This window comes from Stegodyphus dumicola, chromosome X1, assembly GCF_044657685.1.
Source record: "Stegodyphus dumicola isolate Sdum_Otavi_A_Nest chromosome X1, ASM4465768v1".
Taxonomy (NCBI): Eukaryota; Metazoa; Arthropoda; class Arachnida; order Araneae; family Eresidae; genus Stegodyphus; species Stegodyphus dumicola.
This window is the reverse complement of record NC_140780.1, coordinates 43,925,456-43,944,772: the sequence shown is the minus strand read 5'-3', so window position 1 is coordinate 43,944,772 and position 19,317 is coordinate 43,925,456. Positions and strand designations below refer to the sequence as shown.

Genomic DNA, 19,317 nt, shown 5'->3' with positions numbered 1-19,317 from the left:
TTATCCCTTTTATTCTGTGTATCCGTAATAACTGTATAATTTTTTTTTCTTTCATTGTTCATGTTGTACCCATACATTAAAATCCCCCTTTCTCTAACTGTACTTTTGTCGTATTAGGAAAATCATTTTCTTTTCTATCGACTGCAATCATGATTTTAGTAACAATGTAGCACATTGCTGGAATTTAAAACAAAGAAGGCTACTTTCGAAGTTTTATATATTAAGAAACAATATTAGATATTTCTCTTTGTGTATAGATATTCTTTAATTTCAAAGTAGTTAAAATCTAATGATTCCTTCCCCCATCCTTGGCCTCTTCTAGTGTAATTTGTCATCATTTTTGTGCACTCTTGGATTGCAGAACATATCATGAAAGCAAAAGAATGGAGAAATAGTGCAGAGCAAAAAGACGTCTGTGGCTGGTAATTCTTGTTTTATATTAACTTTATTTTCACTAGAAATGCTTGAATGTTATAATTTGTAGGTCCCTTTTCACATGTTGCTTTATATTGGAGTTTTACTACTTATTTATTTTACGTGAACGATTCACATTATGTTTTAATGTTTAGGGTAGCGTCTATGCATTAATTTCTTAGGTTTTGAATTCCATACTGAAGTGTCTGAAGTGGTTCTTTCTTTATATTGTATTGTAATATTCGAAGTGAGGTTGAACTGTTAATCACAATATAATTATCAGAAGTCTGAGATTTGTTAGAGTTCTGTTGCTTCTTAGTGGTTTCAAAATTACTGCTGTAGTGTAATTTTTTCCCAAGTGGCCTCCTTTCGCATTACGAGGAGGAGGCTAAGCATTTTCCTCTCTGTCTGGCCTAATATTTTCCTTGTCTAACGGGGTCTTCTCTTCCCAACAGGTCAGTGTAATTACTCTGCCTGTGTATAAACCAATTTTGTTTCAGTTTTTTCCGAATTTAGAGTCTGTCTATCAAGTGCTGTTTCTCTTAAAACCATTGAAAGTTAAATGTTGAACAAAAAAGAAATGTAAATAAAAATTTAATGAGTACTCGTAATGAAAGTTAGTGGGGCCAAATTGTCTTCTGTTGAGGCTGCTCAAAATGTGCTTTTTATTAGTTGTTTTAAGCATACTTTATTAAATTTTTCTCTTAATCTGAACTATTTTGGCATATTGGGAAGTTTTATGAACCTCTTTGCGAAGATCTATTTAAAATTGGTTTCACAAATAAAAATTCGTTTTGAAATCAAATCAGAGATGTTTTATTATTATCGAAGTAAAATTCTGCAGAATAACTTTCCACTTTGTTTTGCAAAGCACTCTGAAAGTTTCTTTTGGACTTCTGTCCGTTCTCTTGGCAAATGCATGACAGAAATATCTTTTGAGAAAGCTGATGTCTTTTGCTTATAAGAATGATTGATGCAACTGTATGCGTGCCGCTGTAAAGATCACATGTTTTTTCTTTAATTGGGTAATTCTTCGCTAGATCAGACATTCCTTTTTCTGTTATTTAACAATTTCTTCATCTTATCTTCAGTTAAAAGCTCTTCTTCATAATGAGGGCTTTTATTATCAAGGGGTTTTATAAGACCCCAATTCTTCTTTTGTAATTTTCTGATTCATTGTTTGACTTCTCTGCTATCCGTATGTGAAAATTCTTCAGCATCGATTGCTTTTGAAATTTGTAAGATTTTTCGGACTTCATTTTCAGTCGATGGACATTGTTTAAAGTAGCAGATAAATTCTTTCCTGTGTTGATGGATGAATGTCGCACCACGTATGAATGAAATTCTAGCAGTGGACAAATAAAAATGGGATCCTTTAGGGTACTGCTATACGCGAAATCACGCTTTACAAGTCTGCGCTCAGCAAGTACCTGCCATATTAAAAAAGATAGACTACGAAATATGACTTGAAGAATTGTATGAGTTATTTGGAATGCAGATTGGGAGTTTAGTCGTGATAGGTAAACAGTCTATACAGATGACCGGAAATAATAAAAATTTAGATATGTGTACTATAAAGTATTTTACTCCTGGACCATGGATTAGTCATAAACAGTACTTGTGTAAAAACAGATTAAAAGTATATGAATTCCCTTTTTAAGAAAGGAATTTCTCTATGACAGTATGCAGTCTGTATCATAGCTGGAATAGCGAGGTGTTTTGTCTTCAGGGAAACAAAATCTGTTATTCTGTAATTTTTCCTGAAAATGTGTGTTTAAATTTTGTTACCTAGGTAACCTATTTTGAACTCTTTCTATATGAAAATGAAACCAAATACAGACAAAGAAATAAAATTGCATTCCTTCCCTTGGTGCAGTTATTAACAACTTTAACTTAATGGGAGCCAATTTTAAGTTTATAAAATTTTGGCTAGCTGCAATTATATATTGCACTTTTATTCAGTTATAAGTGCATTACACAAAGTATAAAAATGTGTGGTATAATATCTTAAAGAAAAGGTATACTCTTTGTATTATTTACAAAAAAATTCAGCAAGATGAAAATTAAATACAGGGAAATCATATTTTAATGGGAAATTTAACATTGCATTTCTTCTGAGAGTTTTTTTTTTCTCCCTCTGGTACATGCGATGTTATTGCTAAATCCATGCTCTCATCCGGATGTTTGTTTGTTACTCTGTATCTGAACATTGATTTTAACAAGTTTGTTGTTGAAAATCCTCTTTCACATTTTTAAGTAGATCGAAAGCAGGAATTTATCTTTTTAAAAGTTTAACAGTTCATGATTTTTCTGATCTAGGACTATTCAAATGGCTTTTTGTGATATTCTTCATCTTAATTAGGATGAAAACCAGTTATTTCTATTTCTAGATCAGTAGAATTGTTAACATATTTGCAATCTTTTACCATTTTTCTTAAACACTAGTCTTATGTAATGGGTTTGAAGTGAACGTAGTAGTTGGCCTGATTTTAAATACACTCAAAACATCTAATTTAGAAACTAATTTAAGCTTCGATGAGATTTTCCAAATGTTTCTTTCAGTTTTCTTATATTTCACGCTTTAGTTCTCCAGATTTTCAAAGTGGCAAAATGTACATTGCATTATGGTAAAAATGTATATTCCTTATATTTGTGTAATATTTTTACAAAATTAATTCTGATTTAAAATTAATTTAAAATACCCTTAAATTCAAAAACTTTAGTTTAGTTCTCTCCCCCCCTCAAGTTTAAGATTTTAGTTATTATGTCTGTAAGAATGACTAAATCATAGCACCAATTATGGTCGATAATTTCTTCATAAGTTTCGTTTCTAGATTTTTAAAATTCTTCTATGAAACTTTTGTAACAGAAGCTGGGATGGAACCCAGGCAGCCAGACAGAATGTCCCTTCCCTGAGTGAAAATTTCTATCATTTCACTGAAAGTGACATTATTATATTTCAGAATAAACCTCGTAACACTAATAAATGTATGCAGATTTTTTTTTCTTAATGTTTATATAATGCGTGTTTGGTTCTTACAACATTTTGAGCTATTATATTACTAATTCTGTATGTGAGCTAAGACAGTTTAATATAGAACATCTGCTTCAAGACTAAAAGTAAAGTATTTGAATTGTGTTTTACCTTTCGTGTGTTTTGAGAGGTACGTTCTAATCTACAATTTATGGAATTTCTCGGTATTGGACATCTCACATAGCTGACAAAATTTCATTCCTATGTTTAGGTTTTATAGTACAATGAGTTGAGCATCCCTACATTAGTATATGACTTTGATTCCTTCGAAAGAAAAAAAGAGTATCTTAGTTTTGTTGAATTTTTGGTCAAAATTTTAGTATATAGGTAATTGGAATAGCTCATTCACGAAATTTTATTTAAATTTTTTTTGCAACATTTCAAAATAGTATATCATTCAATGGCATTTGATGTGTTTTGGCTTCCTTTATTAAAGCTGGGCTGGAACCCGGGCAGCTAGACAATATGTTCTTTCCCTGAGTGAAATATTGCTATAATTTCATTAAAGTGACGGGGTAATATTACAGGATAATTTCTTGTACATTGGACTAAGCTGTCCTCTCTCATAGATGAGTGTACTTAAGTAAAGAACTTAAAATTAGAAACGGTTCTTGCGTTAAAATTCTGAATGAAATATTTATTTTATGGTTTGTAGGGTTTATAGTTATTTTAACTAACATTTATTTTAAGTTTAAACTATCTTTCCTGTCAATCCTTACTTTCCCCTGGAACTGCCAATGCCAGAATATGTAAATTTGAGTAGGACGCGCAAGCATTCAAATTATCAGCGGAAGTAGTATGATTTAAATAGAAGGAAACAAGTTCGGTGAGAGAGAGTTATTCTTACTTAGCGAGCGCGGAGGTAGTTAGAGAATTAAAGAACCCCGCGTTGCGGCCTATGTGCTTGGCGGGAAGTAGTTGCAATTGTTCCAGTGAGCTTCAAGTCCGCTGAATTAGCTGCGGCTTTTGTAAAACGCGGTGAGTTAGTTAGTTTAGAGAGCCTCGTAGTTAGAATATTGTCTTTACTTTCTTTTCAGGTTCTTATTTTTATTTTGACTGCCGAGTTGGCACCGTTTGTAAGCGTCAAGAGGACGCAATTGTAATTTAGTACGTTGAATAAAAAGGGACTTAAACCCTTTATAAGACTCTGTGGTTTATACAAGCTTTCACAGTCACCTCTAGGTTGCGTGCTAGTTAGAGGCGCGCAACGTTATATTGGCGCCCGAACACTTATCGAACTGAAATGGCCGAAAACTGGATGGAAGCCGCTGGACAACACCAAGAAATGACAACGCAGTTAGAAGGATTTGGATACCTGGTCCAGACTTTGAGAGCATCAATCAAGCCAAACGTCTATTTCGACGGAAAAAATTCGGTGTCCGTATTTTTAGAAGGTATAGAAAACCACTTTCAGCTCTATCCTGTGCCCGAAAGACAAAAAGTTGCTATCGCCACATCAGCACTAAGAGGACAGGCCGCGCTATGGTGGAAAAATATAGGCAAATTTCTTCTAGGTGAATTTGGAAGCCCGACGTATACTTTTGAAAATTTCAAAAAATCGTTAGTAAAGGCCTTCCCCATAGTGAAAGATCGCGCACGGCTGGAAGCCGAGCTATATAGTTTCTATCAACGGGATACAGCACAATTGACGGACTTTATTTTACGAAAAATCAAGCTAACGGATATGTTGTATGGGAAAAAACCCGATGCGGAGATTATTGAAATAATATTACCAAGATTGTTACCCGCTGTCCAAGACTACTTTGAAATTAGAAACCCAACCACATTGCAGGAACTTTTCGAATTGGCGGTGAAGTTTCAAAATCGCAGAATCGCGGAAAGAGCGAGAGGGGAAACATATTCTCAAAGTCCCAGAAGGAAGGAGGAAACAAGAAATGGAAATCGCTCATATGGGGGAAAGAACTATCAAGCTAACGCATCGAAACTTGAAGGGCAAGGCCCAAAAAGAAAATTTGAAAATAAGCATCCGCGAACCCAGAAGACACAGATTGAAAGGAAAGCTTTAAACGACTAGAGGGGCCTGTGAAAGGGAGGGTCCAGACCCCGGAAGTTTTAGAAAAACCCTCAAATAGACATCTAAATACAGTCATCGTAAAAAACTCACAGCTACCAATTATACAAGTCCTGGTTGGCGATGTACCAGTAGAAGCCCTCATCGATACAGGGGCAGAAGGCAATTTCATGAGTGAAAAGTTCTTCAAAAAGAATTTTTATAGGATACGACTCTTTAAAACCAGAAATACGGAAATTATAGCGGCGCAAGGAAAAACATGTCACTGCATCGGGAAAGTAGCATTAAACGTACAGGTAAAAGAGGAAAATCTCAAAGTATTAATTTTTGTGGTGAAACACCTCCAACACTCTCTTATTTTAGGTATGGACTTTTTAAGGGCCGCGAGGGCCAAATTAAATTTTCAAGATAGTTCCGTGGTGCTGGAGATGGACCAGAGGGTGGTGGAACCGGTGGAGACACCTGAATTGGACCTTAGCCATTTGAATGACCAGGAAAGTAAAGCAATACAGCAAGTGGTGAGTAATTTTTCTCATTTGTTTTCAGAAAAACCGGGAAACTGTCAGATTGTAACTCACAAGATTCAATTAAATGCCGAAAAACCTTGTAGGACTAAACCTTACCGCTATGACAAACAAAAAGACGTAATCATCGAAGAACATATTCATGAGATGTTAAAGAATAAAATAATAACGCCCATAAATAGTGAATACGCGAGTCCAGTCGTACTATGTAGGAAAAAGAACGAGTTTCCTCCTTCGGATAAAAGGGCTTGGAGGTTTGCTATCGATTATAGAAAACTAAATAGCATAACTAAATTCCCAGTTTACCCTTTGCCGGTTATAGACGAGATCATTAGACAGATCAAATCGACAAGATATATGTCTACTTTGGACTTAACGTCTGGCTACTATCAAATAGCTATGAGACCCGAAGATATACATAAAACCGCGTTTATAACAAAATCGGGCACTTATGCATTTTTACGCATGCCTTTTGGGTTGTGTGGGGCCCCGTCAACATTCCAGAGAGCTATGGACATTGTTCTAAAGCCTGTCCTAGGAAAATCAACTTTAATTTATCTAGATGATATAATTATAACGAGTAGTACGTTGGAACAACACATTAGTGATCTCGAACAAGTTTTTAAATTATTAAAAGAGGCCGATCTTACAATTAACGCCTCAAAATGCAAGTTCGCAACTAAAGAACTTAAATATCTCGGTTATAAAATTTCGCAAAAGGGTATAGAAACGCAAGATTCAAAAATAAAAGCTATTAAGAATTTCCCACCGCCCAACACCGCCAAGAAACTTTCGTCTTTCCTTGGACTATGTTCTTACTATCGATCTTTCATAAAAGATTTCGCTAATATTGTTGAACCACTCTTAGTAATCAAAAGAAAAAAGAGTAAATTTACGTGGACAGCTGAAGCTAACACAGCTTTTGAAAGATTAAAAGAAGCGCTTATTAATGCCCCTGTTTTAAAATTCCCTGAGGGGGACGAAAACCTGGAAATTGCGGCAGATGCATCAGACTATGCGGTGGGTGCGGTTCTTATGCAAAATAACCATCCGCTGGCATTTTTAGTAAAACATTGAATCAAACACAAAGGAATTATACAGCTACAGAAAGAGAAACATTAGCCGTATTAATGGCTGTACACAAATTTCGAGTTTATTTCGGCAAATCGCCAGTAACAGTCTTTTCAGATCATGCGGCTGTTGGTAGACTTTACTCGGGAAAAAACCTAACGCCCAGGTTAATAAGATGGGCTTTAAAACTCCAAGAATATAATATCACAATAAAATATAAACCGGGTAAGGAAAACAATGTAGCTGACGCACTTTCTCGTATAAAACTGGACGAGGAAGGTAATGAACTTAAATGCGCTGTGTTGACTTCAAAAATTTTAGATTCTAGAGATACGGTTATTACTGAACTGAAAGCTGATCCTGAATTTGGAAATATCTATGCTTATTTGAAAGACCCCGAAGGCTATAAGCATACAGATATCGATGCGATAAGAAATAGAGCAGAAAACTATGAAATAATAGATAATTTATTATTCTATACGAAAACAACGAACGAAAATCTTGAGTATAAGCCAGTCATCCCAGCCTCGCTTCGATTAAGCATTTTGAGGGAGTTGCACGAAAAAAAAACAGCGGGCCACCTCGGGGTCAGAAAGACTTTAAAAAGGGTACGCGAGGCGGTATATTTCCCGCAATTATACAAAATAGTAACGGCGTATGTCAGGTCCTGCAATCAATGTCAGTTAATAAATGATATTAATTACAGCCCGGCCGGGTACTTAAATAGCATTCGCGCTACATTTCCGAATGAAATTTTAGGCATAGATCTCCTTGGTCCCTTCCCCCAGAGCGAGTTAAATAAAAATCGTTTTCTTTTAGTAATAGTAGATCATTTTTCAAAATGGATAGAAATTGTTCCACTTAAACGCGCGTCAGCCAAAACAGTCGCAGATGCATTCTTACACAGATACATTTTAAAATACGGTGCACCGATAAAAGTCATTAGCGATAACGGAAAACAATTCATTAGTCAAATATTTGAAAACATATGCAATGGACTTGATATACGCCATATCAAAATGGTTCCGTATAGACCACAGGCTAACATAGCAGAAAGAGTTAATAAAAACATTGTAAAAATAATTCGCAGTTACGTTAGCACATATCACAAGCGCTGGGATGGCTACATAAATGAATTAGCTTATGCTTTAAGAACGGCACATCATGATACTACGGGAAAAACTCCAGCAGAATTATTTTTAGGCAGAAAGTTAATTACGCCTTTAGATAAATTATTCTTTGTGCAACAAAGAGAGCAGGAATTCAAACAAAAGGACGTGCAAAAACTAATTGATCAGGCGCTTAAAACCTCGGATACGGCAAGAGATAGGCAGAAAATTTATTACGATAAAAAACGCCGTGAAGCAGATTTTAAAGTTGGTGATAAAGTATTGAAACGGAAATTTTCTTTATCAAGTGCCCCAGACAATTTTATGGCAAAGCTAGCTCCAAAGTTTGAAGGCCCCTATGTAATTCAGGAAATCAAAGGAGTAGTTTTATATCTTAAAAACGAGAGAGGGGAAATCTGTAAAGCAAGTCCCGACCAGGTGAAAAAAATACTATAATCCAAATGATTTTGAAATCCTTAAAAGTTTCTTGCAGGACTCAAGTCTAAACGAAATAGAAGGGCCAGAGACTGCAACAACTATTCCACCACCCAAGAAACGGAGAACTGAAGAGAGACCTAGCACTTCTACAACCCGGACGTCGGTATCAAAAAGAAAAAATGATTATCAAACTCCGGCGTTTAAGAAAAACAAAAGTACAGATGAACCGGGTAAAGAAACCGTGGTAAAAAGAAAAACACCACCTACAAAGGATGGCAGGAGGAATTACACATCAAGAAGAACGCGCACACGGCCACAGAGTCAGGTGCCAGCAAGGCCGCCGTTCCGGAAACTGAAACGCCAACAGGAGGCACAGAAGTACGAGGAACAGAAGAAATTCAAGGACTCCAGACCGGAGGACGTCAAGACCAGCCGTCCCAGGCAGAAACGCAAAAGCCAACAACCAGACGATTACTCCGTCAAGAGGCCAGCATGTAGAGGACGCAAAAGAAAGAACAACGGGGACGACAATTGGCGATCAACAAGGAGAAGATTGACATCCATGACACCTCTAACTTGGGATCAATTTTGTCAAAAACGGATGACGGAGTTTCAAGCATCGAAAACTCAAAGATAAGTTAAAACCTTCTATAAATATTTTTCTCTTTTATTCTGTGTATCCGTAATAACTGTATAATTTTTTTTTCTTTCATTGTTCATGTTGTACCCATACATTAAAATCCCCCTTTCTCTAACTGTACTTCTGTCGTATTAGGAAAATCATTTTCTTTTCTATCGACTGCAATCATGATTTTAGTAACAATGTAGCACATTGCTGGAATTTAAAACAAAGAAAGCTACTTTCGAAGTTTTATATATTAAGAAACAATATTAGATATTTCTCTTTGTGTATAGATATTCTTTAATTTCAAAGTAGTTAAAATCTAATGATTCCTTCCCCCATCCTTGGCCTCTTCTAGTGTAATTTGTCATCATTTTTGTGCACTCTTGGATTGCAGAACATATCATGAAAGAAAAAGAATGGAGAAATAGTGCAGAGCAAAAAGACATCTGTGGCTGGTAATTCTTGTTTTATATTAACTTTATTTTTACTAGAAATGCTTGAATGTTATAATTTGTAGGTCCCTTTTCACATGTTGCTTTATATTGGAGTTTTACTACTTATTTATTTTACGTGAAAGTTTCACATTATGTTTTAATGTTTAGGGTAGCGTCTATGCATTAATTTCTTAGGTTTTGAATTCCATATTGAAGTGTCTGAAGTGGTTCTTTCTTTATATTGTATTGTAATATTCGAAGTGATGTTTAACTGTGAATCACACTATAATTATCAGAAGTCTGAAATTTGTTAGAGTTCTGTTGCTTCTTAGTGGTTTCAAAATTACTGCTGTAGTGTAATTTTTTCCCAAGTGGCCTCCTTTCGCATTACGAGGAGGAGGCTAAGCATTTTCCTCTCTGTCTGGCCTAATATTTTCCTTGTCTAACGGGGTCTTCTCTTCCCAACAGGTCAGTGTAATTACTCTGCCTGTGTATAAACCAATTTTGTTTCAGTTTTTTCCGAATTCAGGGTCTGTCTATCAAGTGCTGTTTCTCTTAAAACCATTGAAAGTTAAATGTTGAACAAAAAAGAAATGTAAATAAAAATTTAATGAGTACTCTTAATGAAAGTTAGTGGGGCCAATAATTTGTCTTCTGTTAAGGCTGCTCAAAATGTGCTTTTTATTAGTTGTTTTAAGCATACTTTATTAAATTTTCCCCTTAATCTGAACTATTTTGGCACATTGGGAGGTTTTATGAACCTATTTGCGAAGATCTATTTAAAATTGATTTCACAAATAAAAATTCGTTTTGAAATCAAATCAGAGATGTTTTATTATTATCGAAGTAAAATTCTGCAGAATAACTTTCCATTTTGTTTTGCAAAGCACTCTGAAAGTTTCTTTTGGACTTCTTTCCGTTCTCTTGGCAAATGCATGACAGAAATATTTTTTGAGAAAGCTGATGTCTTTTGCTTATAAGAGTGAATGATGCAACTGTATGCGTGCCGCTGTAAAGATCACATGTTTTTTCTTTAATTGGGTAATTTATCGCTAGAAGATCAGACAGTGCTTTTTCTGTTATTTAACAATTTCTTCATCTTATCTTCAGTTAAAAGCTCTTCTTCATAATGAGCGCTTTTATTATCAAGGGGTTTTATAAGACCCCAATTCTTCTTTTGTAATTTTCTGATTCATTGTTTGACTTCTCTGTCTTCCGTATGTGAAAATTCTTCAGCATCGATTGCTTTTGAAATTTGTAAGATTTTTCGGACTTCATTTTGAGTCGATGGAAATTGTTTAAAGTAGCAGATAAATTCTTTCCGGTGTTGATGAATGAATGTTGCACCACGTATGAATGAAATTCTAGCAGTGGACATATAAAATGGGATCCTTTAAGGTACTGCTATATGCGAAATCACGCTTTACATGTCTGCGCTCAGCAAGTACCTGCCGTATTAAAAATGATAGACTGCGAAATATGACTTGAAGAATTGTATGAGTTATTTGGAATGCAGATTGGGAGTTTAGTCATGATAGGTAAACAGTCTATACAGATGACCGGAAATAATAAAAATTTAGATGGGTGTACTATAAAGTATTTTACTCCTGGACCATGGATTAGTCATAAACAGTACTTGTGTAAAAACAGATTAAAAGTATATGAATTCCCTTTTTAAGAAAGGAATTTCTCTATGACAGTATACAGTCTGTATCATAGCTGGAATAGCGAGGTGTTGTGTCTTCAGGGAAACAAAATCTGTTATTCTGTAATTTTTCCTGAAAATGTGTGTTTAAATTTTGTTACCTAGGTAACCTATTTTGAATTCTTTCTATATGAAAATGAAACCAAATACAGACAAAGAAATAAAATTGCATTCCTTCCCTTGGTGCAGTTATTAACAACTTTAACTTAATGGGAGCCAATTTTAAGTTTATAAAATTTTGGCTAGCTGCAATTATATATTCCACTTTTAATATTTCAGTTATAAGTGCATTACACAAAGTATAAAAATGTGTGGTATAATATCTTAAAAAAAGGTATACTCTTTGTATTATTTACAAAAAAATTCAGCAAGATGAAAATTAAATAGAGGGAAATCATATTTTAATGTGAAATTTAACATTGCATTTCTTCTGAGAGTTTTTTTTTTCTCCCTCTGGTACATGCGATGTTATTGCTAAATCTATGCAGTCGTCCGGATGTTTGTTTGTTACTCTGTATCTGAACATTGATTTTAACAAGTTTGTTGTTGAAAATCCTCTTTCACATTTTTAAGTAGATCGAAAGCAGGAATTTATCTTTTTAAAAGTTTAACTGTTCATGATTTTTCTGATCTAGGATTATTCAAATGGCTTTTTGTGATATTCTTCATCTTAATTAGGATGAAAACCAGTTATTTCGATTTCTAGATCAGTAGAATTGTTAACATATTTGCAATCGTTTACCATTTTTCTTAAACACTAGTCTTATGTAATGGGTTTGAAGTGAACGTAGTAGTTGGCCTGATTTTAAATACACTCAAAACATCTAATTTAGAAACTAATTTAAGCTTCGATGAGATTTTCCAAATGTTTCTTTCAGTTTTCTTATATTTCACGCTTTAGTTCTCCAGATTTTCAAAGTGGCAAAATGTACATTGCATTATGGTAAAAATGTATATTCCTTATATTTGTGTAATATTTTTACAAAATTAATTCTGATTTAAAATTAATTTAAAATACCCTTAAATTCAAAAACTTTAGTTTAGTTCTCTCCCCCCCTCAAGTTTAAGATTTTAGTTATTATGTCTGTAAGAATGACTAAATCATAGCACCAGTTATGGTCGATAATTTCTTCATAAGTTTCGTTTCTAGATTTTTAAAATTCTTCTATGAAACTTTTGTAACAGAAGCTGGGATGGAACCCAGGCAGCCAGACAGAATGTCCCTTCCCTGAGTGAAAATTTCTATCATTTCACTGAAAGTGACATTATTATATTTCAGAATAAACCTCGTAACACTAATAAATGTATGTAGATTTTTTTTTTAATGTTTATATAATGCGTGTTTGGTTCTTACAACATTTTGAGCTATTATATTACTAATTCTGTATGTGAGCTAAGACAGTTTAATATAGAACATTTGCTTCAAGACTAAAAGTAAAGTATTTGAATTGTGTTTTACCTTTCGTGTGTGTGTTTTGAGAGGTACGTTCTAATCTACAATTTATGGAATTTCTCGGTATTGGACATCTCACATAGCTGACAAAATTTCATTCCTATGTTTAGGTTTTATAGTACAATAAGTTGAGGATCCCTAAATTAGTATATGACTTTGATTCTTCCGAAAGAAAAAAAGAGTATCTTAGTTTTGTTGAATTTTTTGTCAAAATTTTAGTATATAGGTAATTGCAATGGCTCATTCACGAAATTTTATTTAAAATTTTTTGCAACATTTCAAAATGGTATATCATTCAATGGCATTTGATGTGTTTTGGCTTGCTGTATTAAAGCTGGGCTCGAACCCGGGCAGCTAGACAATATGTTCTTTCCCTGAGTGAAATATTGCTATAATTTCATTAAAGTGACGTGGTAATATTACAGGATAATTTCTTGTACATTGGACTGAGCTGTCCACTCTCATGGATGAGTGTACTTAAGTAAAGAACTTAAAATTAGAAAGGGTTCTTGCGTTAAAATTCTGAATGAAATATTTATTTTATGGTTTATGACTTTTCTTTCTAAGGTGTTTTTCGAAATCTGTTTTTAGAATGGTGTTTCTGAGCCCTTTCTAAGAAAAAAAAAAAAGAAAGAAAGAAAGCTATAAAAGTATATATGTATAGCTCTTTTAATGTCAATATATTGCGAGTTTGATTCTTACTCCCTTTTGATCTGTTATGTCTCTAATTCTGTGTGTGAATTAAGATAGTTTTATATGTAACACCTGCTTCAAAGCTAACACTAAAGTTTATTTTGTTTATTTGTCATTTAAAATTACCTGCTTGTTGACTTTCGGTGCCATCTTTGTATCAGCGCTAAAATTATTTACTTTTCTCGAAGATCATTATCCCTTTTATTCTGTGTATCCGTAATAACTGTATAATTTTTTTTCTTTCATTGTTCATGTTGTACCCATACATTAAAATCCCCCTTTCTCTAACTGTACTTCTGTCGTATTAGGAAAATCATTTTCTTTTCTATCGACTGCAGTCATGATTTTAGTAACAATGTAGCACGTTGCTGGAATTTAAAACAAAGAAGTCTTCTTTTGAAGTTTTATATATTAAGAAACAATATTAGATATTTCTTTTTGTGTATAGATATTCTTTAATTTCAAAGTAGTTAAAATCTAATGATTCCTTCCCCCATCCTTGGCCTCTTCTAGTGTAATTTGTCATCATTTTTGTGCACTCTTGGATTGCAGAACATAACATGAAAGAAAAAGAATGGAGAAATAGTGCAGAGCAAAAAGACATCTGTGGCTGGTAATTCTTGTTTTATATTAACTTTATTTTCACTAGAAATGCTTGAATGTTATAATTTGTAGGTCCCTTTTCACATGTTGCTTTATATTGGAGTTTTACTACTTATTTATTTTACGTGAACGCTTCACATTATGTTTTAATGTTTAGGGTAGCGTCTATGCATTAATGTCTTAGGTTTTGAATTCCATATTGAAGTGTCTGAAGTGGTTCTTTCTTTATATTGTATTGTAATATTCGAAGTGAGGTTTAACTGTGAATCACACTATAATTATCAGAAGTCTGAAATTTGTTAGAGTTCTGTTGCTTCTTAGTGGTTTCAAAATTACTGCTGTAGTGTAATTTTTTCCCAAGTGGCCTCCTTTCGCATTACGAGGAGGAGGCTAAGCATTTTCCTCTCTGTCTGGCCTAATATTTTCCTTGTCCCACGGGGTCTTCTCTTCGCAACAGGTCAGTGTAATTACTCTGCCTGTGTATAAACCAATTTTGTTTCAGTTTTTTCCGAATTCAGGGTCTGTCTATCAAGTGCTGTTTCTCTTAAAACCATTGAAAGTTAAATGTTGAACAAAAAAGAAATGTAAATAAAAATTTAATGAGTACTCGTAATGAAAGTTAGTGGGGACTAAATTGTCGTCTGTTAAGGCTGCTCAAAATGTGCTTTTTATTAGTTGTTTTAAGCATACTTTATTAAATTTTTCCCTTAATCTGAACTATTTTGGCATATTGGGAAGTTTTATGAACCTATTTGCAAAGATCTATTTAAAATTGGTTTCACAAATAAAAATTCGTTTTGAAATCAAATCAGAGATGTTGTATTATTATTGAAGTGAAATTCTGCAGGATAACTTTCCACTTTGTTTTGCAAAGCACTCTGAAATTTTCTTTTGGACTTCTTTCCGTTCTCTTGGCAAATGCATGACAGAAATATTTTTTGAGAAAGCAGCTGATGTCTTTTGCTTATAAGAGTGATTGATGCAACTGTATGCGTGCCGCTGTAAAGAGCACATGTTTTTTCTTTAATTGGGTAATTCTTCGCTAGAAGATCAGACATTGCTTTTTGTGTTATTTAACAATTTCTTTATCTTATCTTCAGTTAAAAACTCTTCTTCATAATGAGCGCTTTTATTATCAAGGGGTTTTATAAGACCCCAATTCTTCTTTTGTAATTTTCTGATTCATTGTTTGACTTCTCTGTCTTCCGTATGTGAAAATTCTTCAGCATCGATTGCTTTTGAAATTTGTTAGATTTTTCGGACTTCATTTTGAGTCGATGGAAATTGTTTAAAGTAGCAGATAAATTCTTTCCGGTGTTGATGGATGAATGTTGCACCACGTATGAATGAAATTCTAGCAGTGCACAAATAAAATGGGATCTTTTAAGGTACTGCTATACGCGAAATCAGGCTTTACAAGTCTGCGCTCAGCAAGTACCTGGCGTATTAAAAATGATAGACTACGAAATATGACTTGAAGAATTGTATGAGTTATTTGGAATGCAGATTGGGAGTTTAGTCGTGATAGGTAAACAGTCTATACAGATGACCGGAAATAATAAAAATTTAGATGGGTGTACTATAAAGTATTTTACTCCTGGACCATGGATTAGTCATAAACAGTACTTGTGTAAAAACAGATTAAAGTATATGAATTCCCTGTTTAAGAAAGGAATTTCTCTATGACAGTATGCAGTCTGTATCATAGCTGGAATAGCGAGGTGTTGTGTCTTCAGGGAAACAAAATCTGTTATTCTGTAATTTTTCCTGAAAATGTGTGTTTAAATTTTGTTACCTAGGTAACCTATTTTTAACTCTTTCTATATGAAAATGAAACCAAATACAGACAAAGAAATAAAATTGCATTCCTTCCCTTGGTGCAGTTATTAACAACTTTAACTTAATGGGAGCCAATTTTAAGTTTATAAAATTTTGGATAGCTGCAATTATATATTGCACTTTTAATATTTCAGTTATAAGTGCATTGCACAAAGTATAAAAATGTGTGGTATAATATCTTAAAGAAATGGTATACTCTTTGTATTATTTACAAAAAAATTCAGCAAGATGAAAATTAAATACAGGGAAATCATATTTTAATGTGAAATTTAACATTGCATTTCTTCTGAGAGTTTTTTTTTTTTCTCCCTCTGGTACACTGCTCAAAAAAAAAAAAAAAAAAAAAATGGGACAGTGCTATATCTCCCGTTCTACTTGGCCGATTGACAAAATTCAAACTACGTTTTTCATGTCTCGAAAGCGCGACTTAGGATATATATTAGATTTATATATAGTACTATTCTAACATAGGTATTTTGACACAAAATCGGACTTTTTCTGAAATAACATACCAATTTTTTTACATATTTCGATTCTACGACTCAAATTATGCCAGAATACCAAGTTTTGTAAAAATCGTACGAATAGTTTTTAAAATATTAGCTCTCAAAATTTTAGCTCCTCAATGTTAATTGAATTTGGCAAATATTTATTAATATCTCTTTTTTATTAAACTTTTTTGATTTTTTCCTCTCACATTTCGAAATTTTGGTTCATTCCAAATAAAATTTACCCATTTTTTGCGTTTTATTTTTTAAATTTCTATTTTTAAATAATTTCTATAGATTTTTCGAAAAACATTTTGAATTATAACCTATAAAATTTTTACCATCATCTTAAAGTAGGTATATTTTTAAGCATATCTGCAAAAAATTAGACTTTTTTATTCAAAATTTTCTAAGATATACACGAATTTACATAATTTCGCGTTTTGAAATTTGGCACCTTTTTTTTGAGCGATAATAACGCCAATTGTGGTCTATGGACTTTTGTTACACTGAATTGCCACAGCTATTTTTAACCTTAAACTTCAAGTAAAATTTTACGGAGAATTAATTATATGACCTTTTTTCCCTCAATGATGCGTAATAAATATTTATTAATACTATATGAAAGGCTATTTTTTTTAAATTATAGATGATATTATTCAAATTTTTAACTATTTTTTTTAAATTTCTCTCGTATCTTTTCTTTTCTTAAGAAAATTAAGAGGAAGTTTTTGTAAGAGTAAATTTTTACCTTCGGCGTTTTATCGTCTGCTACTGTACTTCGTTTAAATCGAATTGTCTAAAACTGAGAATTTTCGTTTGATATTTATTTGAATTTTATGACATTAACTGCATAATTTATTTCTAAACAAACTGTTGCTTTTGAAGTGGCTGAAAGAGCGGCTGATACTATTATCCATATTTTTAAAGCACAATATATTTTTATAGAAACATAATATTTAGAATAATCATTTTTTATAAAAGTCAAATTATGATATAAACATACAACCCTCTAGAGACTGAATTAATGGAAGTTCAATGGTTATGTAGAAATGATCTGCAGCTACTTAATGGCTGGATAAGTCAGCAGATTCTGTGGACAAGTAAGAATAATTATATAAACGACACCAACATTCTGGATTCAATAAACAACGAGGATACGATGTTTACTAAATGAATTTAAGAAGTTTTAAAATATAAAAAATCAACTCATTTTTTTCCTAAAATGTATTTTTGTGCGTAGCGTATTTTCATTATATCCTTAAAATTCTAATTTAGAATGTAATTGTCAAGAACTGAATCCTAATCATCAGTACTATAATAAGTAATTATTACGGTTATTAATAAATCCTTCTTATAAAGTAATTGCAAATATTTCAAAAAACTTTCTGTCTGAATGCAAACATTTTTCTATGCAAATATTTTTAATTTTATATTAATCAAGATTGCACACCATATTACTTATTTCCATTTCAATTCTTACCGTCAGTTCTAGTAGAATTTACAAATCAATTATATTTAATTAAGGATTGGATTGGATTATTTAATTATGGCAAAGCACACGAGGGCTATCTGCCTAAAGGGTGGGATGCCTTCGTGGAGGACTTTCTAAGGGAAACTGGCTCGTATACACGTTACACATGGGGAAAACCACGAAACCGCCCATACGGCCAGCCCGTTCGCGGGATTCGAAACTCGAACTGAACTACCAGTGTTCAGCTCAGCTTTACCGCTCGGCCGTTGGTGGGCTATTTATTTAAGGAATGACCATCTAAGTTAAGAAACAGCGTACCGTAACAACATTTCAATTATTGGTTCCGTATCTTTCATGTTACTCCCGATTGGCTAGCTACATGATTTTTAATGAGTATTCGGATTTTACTAGTAACTTCACTTGGAAATCGCGCTTGAACTAGGTTAGTTGGTTATTTGAACATAGAAAGAACATGGGAGCTATTTGATTAAGATGCTTTCATAGAGAATCTTTGTAAAGAGAACCTAAAAAACTAAGAAAACCAACCATGCAGCCTGGGTTAGACTGAGCAGCAAACAATTAGTATTTAACAATCTTTTCTTTTTCAAATGCTAGGCAACTGATGAGGCTCCAATTAAATCTCCAATTTAATATTTTATTTGTAAATATTTAAAATATTGTTGTATTCTTTGACACAAAAAGCAGAATTTAAGTTTTGTTAACTCGTTAGTAAACTACCAAGCCGTAGTGCAAATGAATATTCAATTTCTTTGGCAATAATTGTATTCACTTAATATTCTTGGAATATGAGCTAAAGAAGGAACGTTCTCGGAAGATTAAAGAAGTGTTTAAATCCAGTGATATTAGGTTTGTCTTACAAGCTCAGGATCAAAACAATTCTGCAATTGCCCGAGTAGTTGACTTGTAAATGGATGTGAATTAAGCAGATGACTTTTAATCTTACGTTATTCAGCCAGAAAACGTATTCCAAATGTTTTGTATTGCATGACAATGCATTTTTTCATTATTCAATAACCAGTCGGAGAATCGCTTGTGTTCGGAAAATAAGTATGTATATTCAATCGTCCTGCATGTTCTTCAAATTTGTCTTCTTGTGATTTTTTTTCTTTCTCAAAAACTAAAGTTGCCTCTCAAAGGAAAGTTTTTTGACATTGAAGGGACAAAATTAATATGACATCTACTTTTAGAGGCATGTCAAAAACAGATCTCTACAAACCTTCTCTTCCATTACATGTTGTGCAGTCAGACAAAAAGTTACATCAGCGTAAATTCTATAATCTATTTTTATTACACTCTGATTACTTTATTAACATACAGTGAATATATACTAAATCTTTTACTTTAGCTTAAGTAATTCGGA

General features: G+C 33.1%; 1 long non-coding RNA gene across 1 annotated transcript; it reads left to right on the top strand.

Annotated features, from left to right (window-relative positions):
• The first annotated feature begins 303 nt into the window (after positions 1-303).
• Positions 304-14,318, top strand: LOC146993129 (uncharacterized). Its single transcript, XR_015038643.1, has 3 exons — positions 304-422; positions 9,603-9,702; positions 14,046-14,318. It is a non-coding gene; the product is annotated as an uncharacterized LOC146993129 (long non-coding RNA).
• Positions 14,319-19,317: the final 4,999 nt, after the last annotated feature.